Genomic DNA, 12,321 nt, shown 5'->3' with positions numbered 1-12,321 from the left:
TTTCTTGCCATATTGTACCAACATGTGCTACCACATCTTTCTGTATAGCAGTTTATTTTTCTGTTTATAATTCTTGATCCTAGAATTTTATCTCAGACCAGAATATATTCACTATGATATGTAGGAATTCTATAATTATATATATTGGTATGAGAATCTAAATGATTACCAATAATGGCTTCTATTATTATCAGTTTATTAAAAAGAAAAAAGTGTATTTTATTGCCTACAGTATTCTACAAACCCTTCATTTGTTTTAATTATGAAGTTGTTATTGTGAAGACACTCTTTAATCATCATCATCTAGCTTGGAAATTTCATAAACTAAATTACTAAGGTAATGTCTATGGCCTGGTTTATAATAATATGCCTTAAATTAGCCATGATTCCAAAAAAGAGACAGCATGATGTGGTGGTAGACCAAGTGTCTCTAAAGAAGCTGTTGTTCTGGATTCTCATGCCCCTTAAGCTACAGTAAGACTCAGCATAACATTGAACTTCATAAAATGAAGAATCAGGTATAGTTACATCTTACTGATTAGAATGCGGGTTACAGCAAGATGATCTTTTCAGGCCTCATCTAAAAATAAAACCATTAGCTGACTTATAATTAGGGTCATATTAAGAACTGAAAATTGTAGAAAATACTTGACTCTTTCAGGTGGAGATTTATTTGGCCAGATATAATATGTCTATCCAAAATGCCTAGCTAGATAGAAAAAATTACTGATCCTTTAAAAAAAGTACTCAAGCTAACAAAAGATGTTTTAAATTTTGTTAGTGAATACTATGGTTCTGGGAAAGAAAGAAGAAAAGCCAGTGAATGTGAATCAGACAGGTATTATAAGGAATGACTTCATATTTCTCCCTTGCATGTGGTACAGAAGGATGGGTAAGGACTTATTCCAAGTTTTCCAGGTCCAGGTTGCTGTACCTGTGGACTAAAAGAAAAGCAGTGGGACTAGGCTGAAAAGGAAAGCTGTTTTGGTACTCTAAGGCAGTTTCCACCCACTTTAAGTCTTCTCTTCCCGAAGAGAGTAGAATGACAGTACATTTAGTTTTGGGAAAGTACTGATTGATAGAACACCTTGCCACTAACACTCTGGGATCAGTTGGGATGGAACAGAGGGGGAAAAAACAAACCTTCAGCCAGTTCATTAAAACCATATGTTTGAAATCTCTTTTTGATTTGTGGCTTTTCTCGATGACTTTTCCAGACATCTGCTTTTATTTTCCTACAAGTTATTTCAAAGGATAATGAAAGGTGGGTAAAAAAGAATTTTTAGGCTCTATGGGGGAAAAGAAAGTATAGATTATTTTTGTCTTTGCTTTGATCATTCTTTCCATGACTCTCTAGTCAGCTTCGTAAACTAATACTAAGATCAAAACATAACAATTTCTGTTATCATTCTGAACGAGTATCTGCCTGAGTAAGTGTGCTGAGTTTCTTTTCATTGGCCTATTCAGGAGCAGAGTTCTTAGAAATATATAACATAGAACTCCTATATCCCTATTCATTAAAAACTGATATGTCACTCACAAGGGTTCCATGACTCTCAGCATATATAACAGCTTTGAAATAAGACTCAAGCATCATTTCTTTTTATGTAGCCACTGACATGCACCCATTGTCCTTAATGATCTCATTTTCCCTACTTTCATTGTCTCTAGTTCCTCCATGCCAGAAATAGTAGTGTCCTTCTTATGCTGGACCAGGCTGACCCCAGTTCCATAGCAGAGCTTGACCAGGTCAAAAAGTTAGAACAGTTTTGTTAGCACCACTGTAGATAGAGCCTACCACTATTCTTCCTGGCTTATAATTGGCTTGATCCTTGGAAGCTCTTGGATTGAAGCATATGAATATTTCATTGCAGGTTTTTCCCTCCCTATTACAATCTTAGTCTAGATCATGAATTTGCCCTGCTTTCTTTGCTGGACTTGAGATACTCCCTGAATTGGAGTTTACTTGGCTATAGTTCCAATTCCTTATTTGGCTCGCATCAGGCCTCTTTTCCTTGGACCCTGGCTCCTGACAAGAGGCTTCCTGTGAAGAGAGTTATAATCAACATCAGATGGATTGCTAGTTTTCTTCTTCCCCCGACTGATGGAAACCCTTAGTTATACATGCTGCTAGGTATGCCTCATTTCTTAATCTGCCAAATTTATGATAGCATGGCATTTATCTCTATATGGACATACAAATGCATCTGTTTCCAGTATTCTAAGATAGGCTCAGTAAAGATTAAGGTATTATATCTCTAACTTTCTCTGGAATCCTCAAATACTAATGTAGAAGGAGGTAGTCTGAAGCCCTTTGAAGCCCTTGAAGCCACTATTCAATTGACCTAGAGAACTGTACTTATTGTTTATACTTGTCCTTCCTCTTCTGGATCTATGACATGCCTGAATGACACTTCATATATCCACCTGAGGCTAAGAGAAATGACTGTTCATATTCCATCACTTGATGGTTTCCAGACTCCCCATAACTTCAGAAGGCATTCCTTCTCCTAATAATCCATTTCATACCTAAAGTTGCTTTAAATTTTGCCTTTGACCCAGTTGAGCAAAAAACATGATGCTGATATCTAAACAATGTGTTTTTATTTTACAGATTCTGGCAGCTGAGAGGTATCAAAGTTGTTACTCTAGCACTGGAGTTTTCTTTCCCACAGTACAACCTTAATAGTACTCTTTCTTCCCATTTGCTAAAAGCATTTTTCTATTGACACAAGTTTTAATTCTCCTTAGCCTCCTAGAACTCTTTCCCTTCCTGGTATCTTTTCCAGGTCATTTCTTCAACCCTATTCAGAAATTTTCATTTTCTCTAAAATATCAAGCCGAGAAGCATTCATTGCTCAGACTTTTTTTTTTTTTAACCTTGTCCTTTGTAAAGGAGATTATATTCTTTTTTAGAACACAAAACACAAAATCGATAATAATCTCAGGCAAAAGCATAATTATGCACATCTAGAGCACTGGAAGCATCTCATTGGTGTTCCTACTCCAGTGGTCACAGTGAACTATAAAATTCTATGGTCAATAATCAGCCAGGCAACTTGTTTTTGTCTTGGTCACTAAGAACTCCTATCAATGTTGTTTTAAAATCTGGATTATGTCTTCCTCTCAAGCTATTAATCTCTGCCTATCTATGACATATTAGTAATTTTCACCTTAGTAATATTCATACCTATTTCCCTAATGGTTGTAAGACATGCTACTCGACATGGTTCATAGCTGTTATCCTCTGGGGATTTTTTGTCACCATCATCCAGGGATTGTCTCTACCTCTCTCTCTCTTTTTTTTTTAAAGGATTTTATTTGTTTATTTAACAGAGATTACAAGTAGGTGGAGAGGCAGGTAGAGAGAGAGAGGAGGAAGCAGGCTCCCTGCTGAGCAGAGAGCCCAATGTGGGACTCAATCCCAGGACCCTGGATCATGACCTGAGCTGAAGGTAGAGGCTTTAATCCACTGAGCCACCCAGGTGTACCTCTATCTCTCTTTTAAGTTAAATTTCCTGGGTGCTTGATCCTAGTGTTCCTCTTCCTTTTTGATGAACTATAGTCTCCTTTAGTTGCCTGAGAAAGGTTTTGTGGGTATCAGTCAAGGTTCAACCAGGAAAAAACAGAACCAGTAGAAGATATACAGTAAGGGGATTTATTTCAAGGAACTGACTTATACGATTGTGGTAGGTAGTTAGGCAAGTCTAAAATCTGTTGGGTAGGCTGTCAGGAAAGGCAGATTAGATGTTTCAGAAGTGAAGCTGCAATCGACAGGTGGAATTCTTTTCTTTTTCCAGGACACCTCAGTTCTATTCTTTTTTTTTTCCCCAGTGCTCCAAAATTCATTGTTTATGCATCACACCCAGTGCTCCATGCAATATGTGCCTCCTTAATACCCACCACCAGGCCCTCCCAACCCCCTACACACCTCTTCTCCAAAACCCTCAGTTTGTTTCTCAGAGCCCACAGTCTCTCATGGTTTGTCTCCCCCTCTGATTTCCCCCAGCTCACTTCTCCTATCTCCCATTGTGCTCCGTGTTATTCTTTATGCTCCACAAGTAAGTGAAACCATATGATAATGGATAAAGAAGATATGGTCTATATATACAATGGAGTATTATGTCTCCATCAGAAAAGGTGAATACCCAACATGTATCAACGTGGACGGGATTGGAGGAGATTATGTTGAGTGAAATAAGTCAAGCAGAGAGACTCAGTTCTGTTCTTTTATTTTTTTTCTTTAAGATTTTATTTATTTATTTGAGAGAGAGAGAGAATGAGAGAGAGCGAGCATGAGAGGAGACAGGTCAGCGGGAGAAGCAGAGTCCCTAGTGAGCAGGGAGACTGATGTGGGACTCAATCCCAGGACTCCAGGATCATGACCTGGGCTGAAGGCAGTTGCTTAACCACCTGAGCTACCCAGGCACCCTCAGTTCTGTTCTTAAGGCCTTTCAAATGATTGGATCAGGCCCATTAGTATATCTAGAATAATTTCTTTTACTTAAGGTCAACTCATTACATATGTCTGTTTTTTCATTCTTTCTTGATAACATGGAAGTTGTCTAAAGGCTATAAGAAAAGCTTCGTGAGCCATCCTTATTCAATGACAGTTGACCTCCCATGACTTAGATATAATAATCTCTTCTTAGATAGTGTTGGATAATTTTTTATGAATCTTTATTTTTTTGTTTCCCCTTTTTTTAGTCTCAGTTTGAATGACTGTGCTTCCATAAATTCATCCCCATCTTACTACAGAAAATAAATGGATGATTGATTAAGTTACTGCTTTTCTTATTTACATTTGATTCTTTGCTTGGATTTAGATCTTCTCAGGAAAAAAAAATCTCTTGAATATGGATCTATATGTTCTCTGTAGATAGAATATATCTTCTATAGCTGGCTACTTTCATCTACAGTGTTTTTATTCTCATTACTTTCAGTTTCATATTTTGATCTTTTTTCTGATCTTACCTAAACTTTGAAAGTTTCTCATTGTAGCCATCCATGTAATATAAACCATATATAAATTTGAACTTCTATAATGAAAATTCTAAGAATCTGGACATTCTGTTCTTTAATCATTAAGAAGGTAAATTACAAAGTTTAGCAGCCAATTTCATACTACAACATGGGAGAAATTCATTCTAGTTTCATCCATAATAACAACAAATTCCAATTCATAACCTTACACAGTTGGCTTTAGAAATACTAACATTCCCTTCCCACATCCTTATCTATAGCTTCAGCTTCCAACCAAGTCCCAGAGACATATGATTCTGTATTTTTTGGAAGGTTTGCAATAATTTATTACTACATTCAAAATCCCATGAGTCTAGCTACAATGCTGGATAATTATTTTAGTGTGGAAAAGAGTCAAACTGCATGTGAACATGCTTTTCCAATAATTTCTAATCTAAATCTTTAAGGTAATAACATATTCTTGCTTACCTTTTACAGTTGTAGGATGGGAGATCAGTTAAATATTGTGCATAATGTTACTCTGGACAGTAAGCATTGGGAGTACAGTGGCTTTAGTCAAGTCAACATTTTACCCTTACTTAGTAAGTATTCAAAACTATTTATACACTAAATAAAGGACTTGTTAGCATCACTGCTACTACTCAATGGTAGTTTGTCAGGACATAACTAGATCACCCAAATGAAATAGTCACAATCAGTAGTTGGGGGAACATTACTATTGGCAAACTATTTGTATGCTGCGGAATTCCAATATGTAAAACTGATAAGAATGGAATTGCTGAGGTTGAGGAGTATGGGATGCAAAGAAAGAAGTGGGTTTATCTTTCTCTTCATATCATGGTGGCCAGCAAAGCATATCTATAGAATCCTGTAACTTTGCAGAACATATTAGAGAAACCATAAGTCTATATTATTTCCAATAATATTTTGCTTATTTGCTTAAGTGTGTGTGTGTGTGTGTGTGTGTGTGTGTATTTTTTGCTATATAAAGATATAGCCAGAAAGCTTTTGGAGGACTTATTGTACATAGCCTTAAAATAAACATCTGAGGGAAGAAATTGGAAAATTTCATGGAAAATAAAACCTTTGAGCCTGGAGAGAATCTGAAATAAAAACTTAAAAAGTACATTATTGTGGGAAAAAATGGAGCACAAATGAATATAATTACAAGAAAATATTTAAGCCATACTAAATAGAACACAACTGATCTTGTTTAATATGGGGAACTAAGTAGACCTAATCTTGGTAAGTTTGTAGGCAGAAAATGTCCAGAGTTACCAAGAGCTATCTACATAAGAAACAGTTTTTGAGCAAAGATGTAGTTGTGCTTACCAGAGGTCTATTAAACAAATACTCCACTCACTAGCACCCTAGCACAGATGTTTTGCTTGCTGTGAGCATAAACAGACACACTAGGATCCTGAAGTGTTTTATGAGTCAACCAGAGATGATTACACTATATCCAGCAGAGGTATAGTTATGATTATAATATAATGTAATATGATAATAAACATACAGCTATGTATTGTTATTGTTAGAAATCTGTTGGAAACCTTATATAGTATCTCAGAAGCATAACTTTACAATAACTAGAATATTTGTAGTCCTGCATATTTTATTAGCCGACTATATTATATGAGAGATGTTCTTTGTACAACTTCTAAAGAACAGCTAAAGTCATTGATGGAACCAATATCAAGGATATGAAACAGGAAGGTTCTGTGAACTTTAAAGGTTGAAAGTGTTGGTAAGAAAAGAGTAAGAAGGCATTAATTATAAGATAATTAAGTTTGGGGAATTTCATGTACAGCATGGTGACTATAGTTAACAATGCTGTATTGTATACTTGAAATTTCTAAGGTAATAGGCCTTAAATGTTATCACCACACACACACACACACGCGCGCGCACATTGGTAACTGTATAATGTGAAAGATTTGTTTAACCTTATTGTGGTAATCATTTCACAAAATTATACTTGTATCAAATTACCATATTACACACCTTAGATTTACACAATGGTATTTGCCAATTATATCTCAATAAAGCTAGAAAAAATAAAAATTAAATTAAATTTTTAAAAAAGAATATTCTCTTGCTTACATAGGCTTAAATTTATTTCATTTTTAATTTTTCAATATTTATAAGCCTTTTGTTTTTCAAAAGCAGATCTGTTAGTGGCACTAATGCTTCATTTCTAGGTCCTATCTGAATGACCTTTGTCAAATCAGACTGGGCATAGCATAGATCATACATTTGCTTCTTCCTAGTGTTGCTTCCTTTTGGTGGCTGTGCCACAAGGATAGCATTCAGAAATAGCAGTTGTATCTCCATACTGTGATGGGCTAGTCCCTGGTGATTCTAAAGGCTGAATGATTTGATTCTGTAACCAAATGAATACAATCATAGAGACCTTAGTCTACCCTGACTAGGCTTTCATCTTTTCATTAATTAACATATGTAGTTTGACTTATGCATTGTATAGCTACTATAGGGCATATAAAGTTTAATCCAATATGGCATTCCCCCTTCCCCACTGCCGCCCCCCCCCCAAGGATCTTGTTACGGTTATTCTTATATTGTCCCTTCTGGTTATCTCTGAAAATTTCTCTCTTTTCTTCTTGGAACACCATACTAGGATTAGATTTGCTTCCAAGCACTGGCCATGGCTTAGAAAAATGAGTCTTTTGCTTGCCAGGATCTCCCTACACACACTGCCGAGTCAAATTTAGTGCCAAAGGGAATGCGTGCTGTGTTTGACCAGCACTGATTTCTGAACTGGGCCCTGGAAAAAGCAAACATGGATTTTGTCAGTATCTATAGAGCCAGAGAAAAGTGCCCTGATTGCAATCTGTCCTGATTACAGCTGTGCTAGTACCAAGTGTGGCACTCTACTGTGGTCTCATGGCAACCAAACTCAGTTTCTGAATGCAGCAAATGTTAGGGCCCGTTAAGTAGATGAGCTGTACAACCAGTAAAGTTTCCAATTCTCAAGTTTGAAGTGACTTTGTCTTTGATAACTTAGCCGTCCTAAAGAAAATCCACTCTTACTACCCACCCAGAATTTCTCCCGATCCCCGTGATGACACATAAATACCTACCCTGAACTCATGATGATAATTGGATTCAACATCGTAATTGCATATGCCTGACTTTTCCACTTTGTCAACAGCTTCTTCTCTGGAGTGTCTCCCAGTGTGTGTGTCATATCCTGTTAGGTAGATTTTGAGTCTATAGGACTGCATCTCATCGTTTTATGAGCAAAGATCACATTTAATTCTCAATCATTTTCAGCATTTAACACATTGTTAGTGCATTAAAAATATGAAACAATTCCCTAACATATGTAGGTGTAGGGCATTTATAAACTTTAAAAGTACTTTTGTGTCTGTTATCTTCTGCAATTCCCACAGTTCCCTGTGAAGGGTGGCAAACCCCTTTGACGAATGAGGAAACTGAGGCATAAAGATTAAGCGACTTCACCAAGGTCACACAGATAGCAACAGAACTAGATTTAGGATTGAGTTCCTCTGACTCCTAGTCTCAGACTCTTTTGTTTAATATTGTCTAGTCATATCATTACTCCCCAAGAGTTATTCCCACCGGAAATATCATTTTAATTAGATATTTCATCTCTTGAAACTCTGTCTTGTGGCTAGCATTTACAAAATCATGCTGAATGGAGGAAAGGACAAAACCATCAGGCAGATTTTTTTTATGGCTCTTTGAGACAAGACAGTGCAACTTCAGATACACCTTGACACCCGGTTATGTTGAAACTTGGTCTTCATCACAGGAGCCACTGGGTACCCTCCTCACAGTCACTCCAGCTTGGTTTTACAACAGTATTGAACAATGAGACTGTCTCAGAGCTTCACCAGGCTTCCTGCCATATCTGTGGATCTATGACTGTAACTTTACTTTTAAAGCATGGAGTGAATCTTAAGGATCATGAATCACATTTTGCAAATGAGGATAGAGGATGTGAATTTGAGTTACCTGTACTATCAGGGCCATGGAGTCAGTTAGTCTTCTTAATTATTAACTGATTTACTAAAGAAAATTATTTGAAAAACATATTTTGTTCCAGGAACTACTCTAGGTACTGGAAATACAACAAGCAGGGGAGGGGGTGGCGGGAGAAACACATAAATCATTGCTTCAGTGGAGTTTGTTTACACACACACATGCATACACACCCACATACATATATTTATAAAATGGTGACAACACATGAGAGAAAAATAATAAGGTGTCTTAGTCTGTTTGGGCTGCTACAACAAAATATCACAGACTGGGTAACTTAAGGATAACAGAAACTTACTTGTCACAGTTTTAGAGGGTGGAAGTCAAGATTAAAACAGCAACATGGTCGCATTCTGGAGAAGGCCCCTTCCTGGTTCATAGTTGGCATCTTCTCACTGTGTCTTTATATGCTAGAAGAGGCTAGGGAACTCTGTGGGGTTATTTATTTATTTATTTATTATGTTCAGTTAGCCAGCATATAGCACATCATTAGTTTTTGATGTAGTGTTTAACAATTCATTAGTTGTGTATAACACGCAGTGCTCATCACAACATGTGCCCTCTTTAATATACGTCGTCTGGTTACCACAGCCCCCCACCCCCCTCCCTTCTGTAACCCTCAGTTTGTTTCCCAGAGTTCAGAGTCTCTCATGGTTTGTCTCCCTCTCTGATTTCGTCCCATTCAGCTTTTCCTCCCCACCCCTGCGATCCTCTGGGCTATTCCTTATGTTCCACAGGTGAGTAAAACCATATGATAATTGTCTTTCTCTGCTTGACTTATTTCATTTAGCATAATGCCCTCCAGTTCCAACCATGTTGATGCAAATGGTGGGTATTCATCCTTTCTGATGGTTGATTTTTTTTTTTTTTAATAAGAGCATGATACTAATCCCATTCATCAGGGTTCCATCCTCATGACCTAGCACCTTCAAAAGGCTCTACCTCCCAATAATATTGCATCGAGCATTAGGATTTCAACGTATGTATTTGGGTGAGGTAGGGGAGGGACATTCAAACCACGTCAGCAGGAAAGAGGGTAATGAGTTCTAGGGCTACTGGGTAAATTTTAAATAGGATGTTCAGGGAGGTTTTCATTAACAAGGTGACATTTTTGAGCAATAACGTGAATAAGGTAAAGGAGTTAGAATGAGAATATCTGGGGAAAGCCTGTGCAAAGCTCCTAAGCAGGAGCATGATGACATCTTTGGGAGGCCATGTCCAGGTGGCTGGGGCAGAATAAGCAGGGTTCACAGTAGTCGGTTACAAGGTCTTAGAAGTCATGGGGAACTAGATGTAGTGCCTTATAGGCCATGGCATGGATTTGGTTTTTACTCTAAGTGTGATAACAGATACTGGAGAATTGTGAGCAGTGGAGTGATATATTTGGTATTAGTTTTAAACGAACACTCTGGGTTTTTGTGTTGAGAATGGATTAGAGTAAGATGAGGGTAGAACCTGGGAAACCAATTGTTAGGAGGCTGTTGTAATAATCCAGATGAGAGAAGATGGTGGCTCGGACAGGTGGGAATGGTAGATGTTTGTAATGTTTGTGGAAATTTATGGAGAGATTATGATTTTGAAGAAGTCCTAGAAATGGGGTTGTCTTAGGTCAAACTAAGTGTATATTACACTTAGTTTGCGAGTCCATACAATCGAGGTTTTTCTAATAGCTAGCTTGAAGGGAAAGCTGCTTGTAAATGTGTTTTGTCCTAGGAAAAACAAAAAAGGAAATATTAGTTTGAGATGGCACAGATTTCCTGTTTGGGAGATAAGGTTTTGCTAACTGACTTCTAAAGCCACCTAAATTATATTTAGAAACAAAGAAGGAAACGTATAAAGAAATAATCTCTTTTCTTTTTAAAAAAGATTTTATTTATTTATTTATTTATTTATTTATTTATTTATGAGAGCACAAGCACGTGGTGGGGTATGGAGAGTGGAGCCAGAGGAGGGCAGAGAGGAAGGGAGAGGGATAAGCAGACTCTACACTGACCATAGAGCCCCATCCAGGCCTTCATTGAGGGACTTAATGGGAGGCTTGGTGGGGGTGCTCAATCTCACAACCCTGAGATCAGGACCTGAGCTGAAATCAAGAGTTTGCCACCCAGCTGACTAAACTACCCAGGCTTTCCAAGAAGTAATCTCTTTAGGTACTTCCCGACCTGCAGATAATTTTAGTTGTTTTTAATGACCTAAAAAAAAAAACTGAGGACTGGCTCGTATTATCATCATGAGTTTTCCCTTTCCTTCAACCCAGGGACTCTCTGGTGGGGTAGAGCAATTTGAAACTCTTCCCAGATATTCTGCTAAAAATTTCCTCCCTACTGTGGTTAATATGAGAGTGAACCAGAGTGTAAAACTTGGATTGCTATAAACTTTGAACACTGCATGTAAACTACATGATAAGAGAAATTGTCATATGAAAAGTTTATACTGGATGATTTGCTGTCTAATTCTAAGTTTTGTAAAATTCTAACTCTATGATTTCGCACGGAGTCTTTATCTACCCTTATGGAAAGCTGAGTCGTATTTGCTGGAGAATTCACAGAATCACATCTCTATAACTCATTCTTTGAGTAAATTCAGGAACAACACATCACACACCAAAAACCCAGGTCTTTATTCCATCTTTTAAATGATTTATAGATATCAAATACTTAATTCTACCAAATGCCTCATTATAATCAAGGAAAACAGTTATTGCAGTTTGCGAAAAAGGTTTTAATTTGCATGTAATATGCCTTCAAAATTCATTTCAAAATGTACTCACTGTCTTATTTTGAATTCTTAGTGTCTTTTTTTTCTTTGAGTGTTCTGTATATAATGATTTGTTATTCAATGGCGTTCCTATAGGTACATCTCTGTCAGAATTCCAAAAGCACATTAGCAGTGGTAAAACAAAGCCCTTAGAGTTAAGCATATTTTACTGTAAGATAACATTCCCCTTTTAGGCATTGTTTGCCATGTGTCTTTGAACACCTAGGAATTGTATTATCTCATTGTAGCAGAAGGCTTAGTGTTTTCTAATGTAATTATGTGATGAAAGAAAGTGTAGTTAAAAATGAACTATATTGTGCTGCTTATGTTTTTAAAAGACAGGTTTAATAACAATAAAACAGGTAACTGTAAGTAGCATACTAAGAGAAGAATATAAAACATCTAACTTGAGGTACTGAGGACTTTCTAGAATAAGTCTCTGAAATGATTAAATGGGACAATCTTATATCACCTTAATTTATTGGGTTTACATAAGGCAGATCTTTCCCTTATAAAATGTTGTAATTCTAACTAAGACATTTTGGTATTTTATTT

Source organism: Martes martes (assembly GCF_963455335.1).
Source record: "Martes martes genome assembly, chromosome: 3".
Lineage (NCBI taxonomy): Eukaryota > Metazoa > Chordata > Mammalia > Carnivora > Mustelidae > Martes > Martes martes.
Note: the sequence above shows the minus strand (reverse complement) of the source record.